General features: G+C 44.7%; 1 long non-coding RNA gene across 1 annotated transcript; it reads left to right on the top strand.

Annotated features, from left to right (window-relative positions):
* The first annotated feature begins 386 nt into the window (after positions 1-386).
* Positions 387-6,921, top strand: LOC111553242. Its single transcript, XR_002734857.2, has 3 exons — positions 387-456; positions 2,924-3,044; positions 6,371-6,921. It is a non-coding gene; the product is annotated as an uncharacterized LOC111553242 (long non-coding RNA).
* The last annotated feature ends 7,643 nt before the right edge of the window (positions 6,922-14,564 follow it).

The following is a 14,564-nucleotide window of genomic DNA, read 5'->3' as shown; positions in this document are numbered from 1 at the left end:
TCCTGACCGTGCATTTTCTCTGGACTCAGGATTAAAAAAACCCACACTGCTAATATCCTTGTCAGCCTTTTCCTGAGTCATTGCTGGGCAGCTCCAGGGAGCCACGGGCCAGTGCCTTCTGACTGGCAGACTCCGTCCCTGGGCCTTCCTGTCCTTGGGGTCCTGGAGCTCTCTGTCTGAGCCTGCTTGGCCGCTGAAGCAACACCCAGAGGCCTGCATCCTCTGAGAAATGCCCAGCCAGGGTTGCAGATGGAGCCAAGAATTGAAACTCGGGCTGAGTCGTTCCATCTCACAGGTGATTTCTCTCAAACGCCAGATAATGTTTAAATTTTGAAGTGCTTTTTCTCCACATGATCTCATTTGCTGTTATTGTCCCTGTTTTACAGATGAGCAAGCTGAACCTCAGAGAGCTTAGTGATTGCCTTGAGGCACAGCTACCAAGGATCAGTGACTGAGGTATGCGGGAAATAATCGTCTCTATCTGACAGATGAGGAAACTGAGGCTCCCATTGCTAAAAGGGCTTGTCCCAAATCACACAGCAGTAAGAGGTGGTGAGAGAAGTGGGTTTCAGGCCCTGCATCCTCCAGGCCAGAGGTACAGAGTCAAGCTCTGTTGCCCGCACCAGCTCTGGTCACAGGGGCAGTGCTCAACTCTGCACAGGGGTTTGTTCTGCATTGTGCATAAAAAATCAGGTCATTCCAGCAGGGAAACACCCACCAGGCAGTACTCAAGAGCCCCAAGTCCAGGAGTCAGAGGTGGCCAGGGGCTGTCCTGGTTACTCCTATCTCCTCCTGTGAACACAGGGCTTGGTGGGGAGCTTGTGTTTATATTTCAGGGGAGGAGGCTGGTTAACTCCTCAGTCCATCATGTTGCTTGGCTTATCTCAAACTGCTCTGGGGACGACAGACCAAATATGACTGGGTGGCAATAGGGGTTTCCACACATTCTGGTTCAAGTCTAACCCATGAGAGACTCAGGAGGAAGGTTCCATGTAGCAAATGCCCCTTCCTCCAGGCAGCCCTTCCTGACTCTTCAAGACAGAGCAGACCCTTCCTTCCCGGTCCCCCAGAACCTACTTCTGTGAATCATGACATTCCCACTGATGGGATCAACTGTTCCACCATCATCCTTCACCTCAGCTGAGTCATGGGCATAAAGACCTCCATGGGGCCATAGATGCAGGTCCTGGGACCAGCCATGGTCACTCATACACATGCCCACCCACCCTCATCCTCACAGAGAGACACAAGCACAGAGACACTGTCCCACACATCACTGTCAGGTGCTGTGTGGGCACATACATGCACATGTACACACACACATGCACACGCCCCTGCAGACAAGCACAGACCCACTTAGAGACCAAGTCTGTCCATGTCTATGCATATACAGGCATCTGCTTCCTTACACCTGGTATTCCGTGTGTCCTCCTTAGAACAGAGGCCATGGCTGATGGCATGGCCTATGGGGATTTGGGATTTGGCCTGCTCAGGTCTGAAACTTCTTGGGTGGCAAGCTCTAATGTGGGGAACTTCTTTCTGGACTAGTAGCCTATTCCAGCTGGGGCCTCTCTTTGCCCTCTCCTCCCAGACAGCCCAGCCGCAACTATCTCTAGGTAGAATCTGCCCGCATGCACTCCCAATCAGATAAGCGCCCTTCCTTTAGGCCCCTGGGGTCCTGTCGCCACCAGCCTTGCCACCTCGGCACTTTCTCAATAACTCACAGAGGTCAGCTGTTGCTCACCTGGGGATTATTTTCCCCCTTCTCCTCTGATGCTCTGTTTTCTCTGAGAACAGATACCTGTCCCTGGGGCTCAATGGATCAACTGGCTAAAAGAGGAAGGAGAGGTCAGGGTCCCTGCTGACATCTGGCTTGTGCCTTGCCACAAAGGTACCATGAGTCCTAGGAGCAGGGCACAGTGATGGAGCACTGATCCTGGAGTCTGACCAGCTTGAGCTTGAACCCCAGCTCTGTCCCCTCTCAGCTGTGTCGCTTTGGACTGTCACTTGACCTATGCAAGCTTCGATTTCTGCTTCTGTAAAATGGGCATGGTCGTTTGAATCTTATAGGATTGCTGAGAGGCTTAGATGAGGTTAAACACAAGTAAAAAAGACTTAAATGACAGAGTGCTCAAAAAATGTAAGTGAATAAGAATGACTATTATGGCAATTGAAGTGTAATTGAATTGTTACAGCAATTGCCCTACCCCTATCTTCATGGCCTCTTAGGCCCTGTGAGACTCAGACAAGGTCTGAGCAGTGATTCAAAGAAGGCACAGCCTCCAGCCTTCGGCAGAGGAGGCAAGTGAGAGGCTGGCAAGGGCCTGGGCCTCTCTTGCAAAGCAAGAGAGAGCTGGGACTGGAAACAGCTCCCTTTACTGATGTGGGCTATCTCTAGGCTACCTGTCACCAGTCAGTTACTGCCTGTAAAGCCAAGGGGATCACTCATTTTCTATGAAACCAGGAGGGAGAAAACTCATGGATAAAGAGCCTTACCTAGATAAGAGCTTCATCTGCACTGGTCATTTTCACATATATGATCCCATTTATCTCAAAACAATTCAGCAAGGAGGAATTATTACCATGAAGAAGGCTGAGGCTCAGAACAATAACATGGCCTGTAAGTGACAGGGCTGGGGCTTGAACCCTCAGTATCTGACTTCACATGATGGGTTGTTCCCCAGCGTCCTGGCCACCTTTACAAAGTGAACAGCAGAAAAAGTGAACAGAATGGAAATGATGAAAGCAGCTTCCTTGTCCTCAGAGGCAAGATGCTGAACAAATCCATCCTGTAAGCAATACTTACAGCAAATGTTACTCCACAGAACAATTTAGACAAAGACCTAGTTTATGCAGCTGAATATGAAATATGGCTTGTGTCTTAAGACATTTGTATAAAAAGATGATTTCTTTACTGTCGCAGCCTCAAAACCACCTCTTCTGAGAGTATTGCTTTCTTACCCGAGGATGGCCCATCAGGGTGATCTGGAAGGCAGAAGACAGGAGTTTTTCCATGAACTCACTGTGGTGGGGGTGCTCCTTCGGTAAGTTTCATTATCTCTGCACCCTAGTTTCCTGTTCTGTGAAAGGAAATGATTTTCTGGAGTGATTTATCTGGGTAACTTCTAATTTCCCCTAAACCGTGGCTACATTCTCCAATGCAGAACTCATATGAGATCAACAAAGTATGTTTTTCCAACATACTTATGAATTTCTTTACTAGAAAATCCTAATGAAGGCAGACCACTTAAATAGCATTTGGTTAATGCATTTAGAAAATCCAAGAATAAATTCACATCAGGTGTAGAGGCCCTAAGTATAAATGGCTGCCCCCTGTCTGACTCTATGACCATCAGAAAAGAAGAACTTTTGGTTTCTGAAGCCTGTGTCCTTGTCACTGATTTAAGTCTTGGCTCTCCTCCATTTAGAGAAGGCAGCAAGATTCCTGGCCCAAGGTGAACTATCCACCTTTGTCCCTGTCTGAGGTGACTGAAAACTTTTGCAGGATTCTTTCTTCTTCCAGAAGCAGAAGCACCGGGGGTGGGGGGGTGGGGAGGACATGGGCAGCAGATTTGGTCCCCATGGCTGTCCCATGGGGGCTGCTGCTAAGGAAGACACAGGCCTGGAAGTGAATTCTTATGGTACCTTCTTTGGTGGGGGGGGTGGGGGCCAGGGAAAGGAAGGGCGTCAGCGTCTGGCTACTGCTGCCGGCAAATCTGTGTGTTGACAGAGTTGCTCCCCACATGTGTCCTTTTAAACGCTGATCCCTGCTCAGGATTCGAGTTGACCGACTCCGTTTGCCAAATGCAAATGCATTAACCTTACAATTGGGTAATCTAATAAAAAGGATCAATGGTCTGATTCGGTGCTTATGGAGTCATTTACTGCAAGTGAGAGCAATTGAGCCAGGATGAGCAGCGTCGGGGAGCCCAGAGGATGGCTTCGGTCGGCCGTCCCCGCTGACTTGCCCAGGCGAGGCCCACTCTGACTGGAGGGGCTGGGCTGAGTGGTCAAGGGAATGAGGAGGGTGTTACTCATTCATTACTGCCACTTTAATCACTTAGAAGTTCAATTAAGTATAAATCATTAGTGGTATTTCAAGTTACTTTATCCAGGCCTGTGCGTAACACACTTGACTGGCGGTGGAGAGCTTTCTGTGACTAGATTTAGCGTGCGACTGAACAAGGCAGTCATACGGGTTTTTCTGCTATGAAATTGATAAATGAAGCGGGCATTCGAGGTACAGCAGTAATTTCTGTGGTGCAGTCAAGTGCTCGCTCCCTTGTCTCCTCTAGCAATGAGGGCATGGGCCCCTTTAATATGGCAGCTTTCCCCTGGGGGTCCAAAGGCCAGGCTGGGCTGCAGTCCTAGGGTTTATTTCCTTGCAGAAGTTCTCAGAGTGAGCCCTGGTTCATTAGTAGGAATATACCTGGGAAGAAAAAAAAAAAAAGAAGGGGAAGAAGAAGTTTCCCTTACCGTCGTCCACCAGCACTGATGCTGTCATGATTTTTTTCAGAGTAGCAAGCGGATAGTGTTGGAAGGAGAGAATCGGGCTATCTCGGCAGCTCGTTCCAACTTCCCAAGGATGCAGTTGTCCCCCGTGGCCGGCATCCCTGTCTGGAAAGCATATTTTCTCCTAATCGGTTTTACAGCTCTTTTAAAGTAATATGTCAGATCATTTTCCCCATATACGTAGTTAATGAAAGTAACCCTACAAATTCATTTTAAATAGATGGAAGTTGTTATAACCCTGATCCAGAATTTATTACGTTCATTACAATCTTGCTGAAGTAGGTAATGTAATGGACTATTACTTTTATTATCTTTTTAATCCCTCAGAATTATTAGGAACTGACTAATATTTGGCATCACCCTGTTAATGTTTAAACAGAAATTGATACTTTAATTCGTCTAATAAATGATGGGGGCACTTTGAGTGGAAACAAAAGCCTGATGGGATTTATCTCGATCAGTCCCAAAGACTTTTAAGTGGGACTCAGGGGTCTGAATGCAATTATTTCCAGGCAGGGTATCTTCATCAAGTACTCAGAAAGGACAGAGGAACAGAGATGGCGATAGTGACAGAGAGACCCAGACGGACTCTCTTGTCAGACAGCAACAACAACAAGGCAGAAAAGAGAGAGGGAGAGCAATTCCACTCATACATTGACGTGTGAATTCTGATTCACAAAAAAATTAGAGCTCAAGCTCTGATTTGGCCTGGTAACTCCAGCAATGAGCTCTATGTACCTTTTCCTTCTTGCCCTTCATCTTCCCTTCCCCTCCTCCCCAGATTAAAACGAAGTTTTTTCTTTATAACCATCCCTGTGTTAGTAATCAGCTTTATGGCTAAGAATTCTCAAGTGCTCTAGAATTCGTGCGTTGCCGAGACAAATGATTGGGCCACATTCTCCTAGTGAGGAGTGGAGACCCTGTTTGCTCCTTAAAAAATAATGATGGCTGCTCAATTTGCAAATTACCAAATCTCACTGTGCAATGGGAGGGGGTGGGAGGGGGCATACTGTTGTGTCTATTCCGAAGAGGCTGTGTTTACCCTCTAGAACTCCGTTTCCTGCCGGGCGGGTGACAGGTAGGATTTAGGAGAAATTGATCTCTTGCACTTTCTAGATTTTACAAGGCAAAATGCAATGCTGGTTACTAAAAGAAAATTATTTTTTAAATAATAAAAATCTATTAGTTCTAACAGGATGAGAGGAATAAAGTACGTCCCTTTCTGGTTTGATAATAAAAGACATTCGGGAAAGGAAAAGCTGTCATCTTGAAAGGCAAGAGTGTGTTTTCTAACAAAGAAAGCTTCCAGTTAGCAAAGTCATTAATTAGCACAGAGAAGCTCATTAGAATTTAAAGCTGCTTTACTGTGTAGTGTGGCTTTGCTCTCTCTAAATGCTCTGGGTTTCCAAAGCAAGAAAAGTATTGATTAAATTGACTCAGCATGAAATGTGCCCCGTTTGTGCCGACCCATAAAGAGGTGGGCTTCTCGGCTTTCTTAGCAGAAGAACCTGCCAGGTGTCCTGTGAGCTGGGCCCAGGCGGGTGGGCTGGGGACAGCATCCTGTCTGCCTGTAGCCTACTTACTTCGAGGGACCCACTGACTGCCCATCATTCGGCAAAAAACCGTTTTGATCAATGGAGGGGAAACCTGCCCTTAGCTAAGTTTATTCCCGATGCCTTACAAATCTGATTTTGTAAATGCTGATTGCGTTCGTCAACGCTGAGTTGACAAGGGCTACACGTCATTTGGGGCTTGATAAAGAGACTAAGAGGCAGCTTCTCAGCATGTTTATTTTTAATAGACATAAAAAATGAAAACAAAAACAGGCTTTCTCACTCCTTGGAACCCTCGTTGACAGAAAAGTACTGAGTACACAGAAGTGGCGACAGGCAAATGGAGATCCTGGAAAAGGAGGTTTTCTACCAAAATATCCTTGTGAACATCAGGACAGCTTCCAAACTGAGAAAGAGTGGGCTCGAGAAAGCTCTAACACTTCCTTCCCTGACACAAAGTGCTTCGGGCTGTGTTTGGCATCAATACGTCGGAGCCGTGGCAACGTTCTTCGTGCATCTCCGCTTGGGCGTCATTTTGTGAGTAGGACAAACCCCATCAATTCTTACCGCATCTATTAGAAATGCAGCATTGTGAATGGAAGCAATGTTTTCTGGGGCGCATCACTGGAAATGAAAACTCCTTCATTTTTCTATATCTTTACTGAATAGACCTAACTCTTCCCTTCGGCTTCACTAGATGTGGATGGCCCTAAAATCCTCTCAGGGAGACTATCCAGAGAGAAAGAATGTAGCTTTAAAAGCCAATTAGAAAATATTCACAACATATGTAGCAAAGGGCTAATGTTCTTCCTATAGAAAGAACTCTTTCAGATGGATAAGAAAGATACTAGGATCTCAAAAGACAAATGAGAAAAATATATGAAAAAGAATTTGCAAAAGAAATTCAAGTAGCTAATATTTAGTGAACACTTACTATATGCCAGGTATAATTTACATGGGATTTCTCGTTCATTCTTTACAAAGACCCTATGATTTAGGTGTTATTATTCTCATCCCTATTAAAAGATGAGAAAAAAAATAAAGCTTTGAGAAGTTAAATGATCATCCCAAGATCACGCATATTGTAAGTGAGGGGCCAGGATTCAAAATCACACAGCTTAATCTAGCAGGCAGGGGCTCCTAACTGCTTTGCTGTAACCTCACAAATTCACAGATACAATTGTAAAATAAAGTTTTTTATTTTTTTTAAAGTTCATGTTTACTAGTAAACAAAAATATGTTAATTGAAAATCAGAAAAATTTCATTATCAAAATAACAATAAAATGTTAATATTCGGCTGGGCGCGGTGGCTCATGCCTGTAATCCCAGTGCTTTAGGAGGCCAAGGCAGGCGGATCACTTGAGGCCGGGAGTTCACGACCAGCCTGGCCAACATGATGAAACCCCATCTCTACTGAAAATACAAAAGTTAGCCGGGTGTGGTGGCCTGCACATGTAATCCCAGCTACTAGGGTGGCTGAGGCATGAGAATTGCTTGAACCCGGGAAGCGGAGGTTGCAGTGAGGTGAGATTGTACCACTGCATTGCAGCTTGGGTGATGAAATGAGACTCTGTCTCAAAAAAAAAAAAAAAAAAAAAAAAAAAGGTTGAAACAGATATTCTTAAATATGAATTACAATTTGACAATATCTATCAAGAGTCTTAAATCATTTGACGCAGTAATGCTATTATAAATAATTTATCTCAAGGACATAGAAATGTAAGCAAAGGTTTAGGCACACAAGTTTGTGCCTGCGGACATTAAATGCTCCCACATTAAGGAAGTGGTTAAGGACCTTATGGTCCACCCATTCAACAATACTGGTGACAATAAAAATGATGTTTAAGAGTTTCCAATAACATGGGAAATGCTTATGCCGGGAGATAAAAGCAAGATATAAAATTCCACGTATAACATAAACTGTGTAAAATATGGTTAGAAATAAGAATGGGAGAAAAGGAGCAAAAAAGTGCAAACCAGTAAGTGTTCTCTGTGCAATGGGATTATATGTGACCTTGTCTTTTTGTTGTAAATATTTTCCAAATTTTCCACGGTAAACATGTTTTATTTATCACTGGTGTGGGGCAGGGGGAGAAGAAATCCTTTATGACATTTAGAAGTCGACTTCTTAACTTGAATCTCAGACCTAATGGGAATGAACCATGGGATCCCAAAGTACCAAATTAACCTAAGACACTGGGCGTATTTGTTCTCTGAATCAGCCCAGGACTCCCAAAGACAGCCCTATGTGTTCTTCAACTCTCTGAGCCTTCCCCTCATCTGTAATGTGCCTACTCCTGGGGTTATTGTGAGATTAGAATGTGGGTAAAGGCCTTAGAACAGTCCCAAAGTGTAGGCATTCAAAAGATATAAATGGTAATAATAAAGTAATACACTAATTACGGTCACTGCAGCTGTTGTTTTGTTAGTAGGAAGGAAGAGTTGAGCATCTCGCAGGCACCAGGAAGTGTATACAGACTGGCTTGTCCTGAGAGTGCTAAAAGCATCTTTTACTGACACAGTTCCAGTCCTAGATCCGAGCTCTTGGGCCACCCAAGTCGTCTGTCTGCTGCTGCAGAGGCAAAGGGGTGCTCTTCAGATTCGGATGTGCGCGGACTTATAGGTAGACCCTCCTTCAGCCTGCCACATCCTGGGCGCTTTCTTGGGGCCAGGAACTGTGTTGAACCTTTTCACATATGGATTTTCCCACCTATAACTTTGAAAAGCAGGTTTCATTAGCATTTCTGCTTTATGGCTCAGAGACTACTAGACATCAGTCTCATGGGTCACAAAGCCAGAAAGTGGCGACGCTGGAATCAGAACCTATGTTGATCTGAATTCAGAGATGTCAGAGATGAAGAGCAATAATGGCTGAGAACACAGGTTCTAGAATCAGAAAGACCTGGGGTTGAGACTATCTGTGTGACTTTGAGCAAGTAATAAAAGTGCCTCAGTTTGCTCATCTATAAGATGGGACTTAGAGAGCTCGTATGTTGCACCATTATTTTATGAAACACTAAAAAAAGTCAAATCATTGCCAATGAAACCATGACATAATACTTTCTTATCACTTAAAATTTTATTTTTATATTTATGAAAAGAACTTTCAGGTTGATTTAAACTCAGATGTTTGTCACAAGACCTTTGTATGCATACATGAAAAGGAAAATATAATTGGAATAATTTGTTTAAGACATTCCTAAAACTTCCTCATATTCAGAGGAACTCAGCATTGTCAGTGTTCGTGTTTTTCAACAGACTATCATCTGCTGTCACATTGCAGGTGTTTGTGAGAGCATTTCTTTAAAAACCACTCCCCTATTGTCCTCAGGATTTTAAGCTGCAAATACTTGTTCCGCAAGTTTTGATGTGTGTTCCCATATATGACAGTAACATCAAGACTGCTGCCAGGTGGATAGTGATTTTAAAAAGCATCTCAATTTCAGAGGTGTTAAAATGGGAAAAAGAAAATGTATGTCTTAGAATTGATGAAATATAGTAGCTACCATATAGCATTCTTAGGAGAATTAAATGAGGTCATGCTGGTAAAGAACTTAGACATTAGACTGGACACAGAGTAAATGTTCAACATCATCATCATCATCATCGTGCTCTTTATTATACTGCTATTATATTCTGTTCTCTGAGATGTATTGGATATATATGCAGCTCTGTAGGCTCTGTCTCAGAATTCTGAGCCAACATACAGTGCCAAGACATTGGACCCTGAACCACGGGGGTCCTTGCTATGGCTGGTGATAGATGAGACACTGGACCCTGGGGTAGAGCCTGCTCCCTCTCCTTTTCTGTCTCCCTCTCTGCCTGCTTTGCGAACCTTCTCTCTCTCCCCCTGCCTCTCCCTCCTTTACTTACCCCTCTCCTCCTTCTTCTTATCTCTGCCTCCCTTTCCACCCCCTCCCCAGCTCTTCTGCAAATAAATGGCCCTGTCACTCTGGCTTTCTTGTAGGTTTAGAGTGAATGGAAGTGTCTTTTTGAAAAGCTTGTTCCGTCTGGCATTCCTTACCAGCTCAGGAGCAGGGTCCTTTACACTCCCTTCTCTTCTGCTCAAAGATCTACTCATTTAGTTAACAATTTACAGGGCTGCCACTAGGCCTTGAGAGCTCCACCCCACAGCAGAGGGAGCTGGGCTGTGTCCTCTGGAGGAGGCCTATTGGCAGGCTTGGAGGGATGCTTCCGTCCTGCCTCTAGTGGTTGTAGGCGAACTGGCTTAGGACCTGCCTAAAAAGAAACCATTTATTCCCATTTATGATTCTTTAAAAAAGAAGTTCACAGCTTTTATGATGAGCCTTATATATGCATTTAATGACATTAAAGTATTTGATTATGTGCATTAAGAAGAGGTCTGAGAGCTCTCTGGTGTCCTTAGTTTTAAGTGTATTTTAACTGCCTACAATGAAAGGAACAAGACAAAAAACGAGCTGTGGCAGCATCCTCGTAAATTCTGAGCCATAATTGACATACCTTTGCTGGCACCAGGAATGGTCCAGGAAGGTGGACACAGCGAAGAGGAACCACAGAATTTCTACTTTCTCATTGGCCTGAGTACCAAAGGGAAAGCAAGATCAGCCATCCCTGCAATACTTTCTCTTCAGCCAGCATTGTAGCCAGGGATGAGCAGGGGCTGGGACTGACATGAACTGAAGATCCCACTTTGTGCCCAGGCTGTGCCAGGTCCTTTATGACTATTTCTGTGTTGTTTCATCTCTAGAGGCAGGTGTCATTAGCCCCATTTTCCAGATAGGAAGCTGAGCCTCTGCAAAGTAAAATGACTTTCTCCAAGTTGGCAAATGGCAGAGCTATTATCTAAAAACAAGTCTTTCTGATCCTGGGGCTTCAGCCCTTTGCACAGGCACTGGGTATGAAGCTCCAAGTGACACCCATTTGGGGAATAGTTAATAGAGAAGGAGAAGGGAATAGGTGCTGAGGCCAGGGAAGCATAGGCCTTTACAGAAAAGCTTCTTCCTCCAGTTCTCTAGGCCCCAGCCCCTTGGAGGTGTGCATTGCAGTGGAAACGGAATCAGGACAGAAACAGCCACTTGAAATGAACTGCGCCCAGACAGGCCGCCATGGTGGCGTGATTGATACTGGAGCATGTAGGTGTAATGAAACTGATGCCGGCTTCTCTGCACCTGTGATTTATTGAGGACAAATTTAAGATGAGAAAGGGCCCCATACCAGGAGCTGCGTCTTCCCCTCCAAGGGAGGGTGGTCATCCATCACCAGCCATTGCAAGGGCCCCTTGCAAGCGGCTCATCAGATGAGCCAATAGTCTCTTTGTTGGGGTTCCTAACAAGTGTTGGATCAGCAAAAGTCTATTTATGCTGGTGGACCTTTCAGGACCAATTTGTAGTGGGTCACTGATTCTGCTGGGGTATTATCTTCTTTACTACTCGGGCCAGTTGGGGAACGCAGCAAAGATTAATGGTTTTGGCTGCCGACTTGCCGCCGCAATCTACTGCTTCTGGACCAAAGATTAAGTTTTTTTGTGTTTCACCAGAAAGGGCCCACCTTGTGTATGAGATGCACTTTGATTCACTGACTTGCTAATGGAGAAGGGAGTCATAGAAATGTACCTGGCTGTGGTAAGATTTTAGCTGATGGCTGTGAGGTCTGGCATCCATGTTGTTCCTTATCCTAAGGACCTGGACGGGGAATGGGCAGCTCCTCAGGCTAGTGTGGGTCCTGTGGCCCTGGGGTCTGTGGATTGAGGAAGCTGACTTTGAGCTCACACAATATCTTTGCCTTACCTGGCACCCAGCAGCTGCCTCTGGATTCAGAGAGGCAGGCAGCACCCTAAACTTTATTATGTAAAACTTATGTTATGGAAAAAATAGTTACAGGTTTTCCTTTTTATTGTGAAAACAGCACATGCTCTTATAACACATTTTGGAAAAAAAATTCAAGAAGCAAATAAAACTACACATAAGCCAACTGCACAGTGATAGGACTGTTAATATTTTGGCTGACATTTTAATCTGGAATTTTCACAGTGCACAAATATATACATGTTACTTTACACTATTAAATGTATACTGGGTTTTTGTGGGACTTTTTTGCTATATTATTGTATCATCCACTTTTTACAATGAATATTGTACCATAAGCTTATTTTAATAAGCCATCCTTTTTTTTTTTCTTCTGAAGTTGGGTTTGCTGCAATATCTCCAATGCCAAAGGTCTGTTCCTTTATTCAGCAAACATTTGCTGTGTGCTTCTCTGGATCAGACACTGTGCTGGGATCACAGAGCTGAGTCAGACACAGCACTCCTGAAGTGCAGCTGCTGGAGTCAGCTCACGGGGCTGTGCATGTGCCCTGAGGGGTACTTCTGACATGCATCTCTTAGAAGGGCCCAGAACACTGTACACAGTTTGAAGGCAGGGGCCTGATACCACTGACCCCTTCCAGGTCTCCGTGGAATCACAGTTCCAGAGGAGGAATTACGCATTTTGTTCTGCAAGAGAGGGACCTGCTGTTGGTTTTAGATACACCAGCTTAGCTTTTTAGAGTGAATCAAGATCTGAGGGCCAAACCTTTTTGCAGGGGCAACAGCAGCCCCATCTTGGAAAACTAACAAAAGAGCCCAGTAGGCCCCAAGGGACTAGCCACCCAGGGCAGCTGCAGAAACTTCCAGGGAGATAGTAAGAAATGCCAAAAAGAGTGTGGCTTTGGGACTCCAACAGATCTGAGTTTGAATCTCCTAGCTGATGACCTTGAGCAAGTTATCTTTCTGAGAGCTTCAGTTTCCTTATCTGAAAAATGGGGCTTTCCCCCCACCAGCTGCTGGGCTCTTGTGTGTGTTCACCATGTGGGAAGTCCCATGTGAAGAGCTGGTGTTCAGTCTCGGCCAGGCCCATTTTCCGGATGCTGTGCTGACTCATGTAGATGGATGGGCTCTAATTGTTCCAACAACACGTCTGGGTTTCGCAGGGCTTTTCCTTGGGAGCCTTTGTCTCAGGGCCATAAATCACTGGGCAACTGTCCCCACGGTTGGCTATGACTTCCTTTCCCTGACTGAGGCTGGCCAAGGGAGGGAGGGCTGAGCTGAGCACAAGACTGCTTTTCACCATTGGTTTTTAAATCTCTAATTGGGAGTATTACTTACTCAGCGATTCCGATGGTTCCCTTTGTAGTAGCCTCTTCTCTGCCCCAGGCCGCCTTCTTCCCTTCCTCTCCACCCTAGTCCCAAATTAAAATTCTTTAAGGAAGTGGAACATTTTCTCTAGTGCTCTAACATGCACATGCGCTTTCCCCATACTTGTCTTGATAACTGGTGGAGCATTTGTCATCTGGCCTGAGGCCTCCAAGTCTATATGACATGTTCTGTGTATGGGAGAGACATTTCTTTTCATTCAAGAGCAGCAGTTAACAGCCCCAGATGTTCTCCCCAGCCTGTGAATCTCGCTCCCTACTCTGCTGTAACCACTGTATACTGAATACTCCTGAAAATCCCTGGTTCCTTCCTGCCTCAGGACATTTTCTTTTGCTTTCTTTTTGCCTGAATGCCCTTCTCTTTACATGGCTGTCTCCTTTTCGTCATTCAAGTCTCAGCTTAAATGTTATAGAGAAACCTTCCCTGACCATCTCTCACTCCAGAACAAGTCCTGTTTGCCCATGTTAAACTTCTTGACGGCATGTAATCCACTTCCTACCTCAGACTTTTCAGGGTTTGTGAAGCTGTATCTGCGTGATGGCAGATTTAACAAGCATTTGACTCTCCTGCCTTCACCGTAAGTGCCAGAAGGACGGGATGATCACCTTTGTATCCTCAGTTTGTGGTACATTGTAGGCTCTCAACAAACAGGTGTGTTGACTGCACGATGAACTGATGGATGGATGATGGATGAATGAATTGGAGAGTGAGTGAGAGAATAAACAACTGAACTTCCGAGTGGTGTGCAAAGGCTTATTTTCCCTCAGGTGACCTGAGAATGCATGAGGGGCTGAGTGCTTTCCCAGTCCCATCTCCATGCGGCCAAACCTCACTCACTACCAATCTTTCTGAAACCCGTACCCACAACTCTTCATACTTAGTGATCTGCCTTCATCCTCTGCCCTCCTTTTTCATTTAAACTTTTCATTATGACATTTTCCAAACATACAAAAGAAGAGAAAATCACTGTAAACCTGCACGTACTCTTGATCCCCACCTCCTTGCCGGAGTATTTAAAACAAATTGTAGACACCGTCTCATTTCATGTACAAACATTTTAGGGGGTATTGTTAATAGATAAGGACTTACAATTTCTTTTAACATAGCCACAATATCATTATCACATCTAACCCAATGAAAAACCCGATTCATTTAATATTTGGTAGAGATTCAGATATTCCCAATTGTCTCAAAACCTCCTCTTTACATTTAGTTTGAGTCAGGCTGTAAACATTGCATTAGACTGATATGTCTCTTAAGCTTCTTTATAACAGTGCTCCCTTTTTCTCACATTTAAAAATGTGACTTATTTCTCTTTTCTAAATG

This window comes from Piliocolobus tephrosceles, chromosome 20, assembly GCF_002776525.5.
Source record: "Piliocolobus tephrosceles isolate RC106 chromosome 20, ASM277652v3, whole genome shotgun sequence".
NCBI lineage: Eukaryota > Metazoa > Chordata > Mammalia > Primates > Cercopithecidae > Piliocolobus > Piliocolobus tephrosceles.
This window is presented reverse-complemented; position numbering and strand designations above follow the sequence as displayed.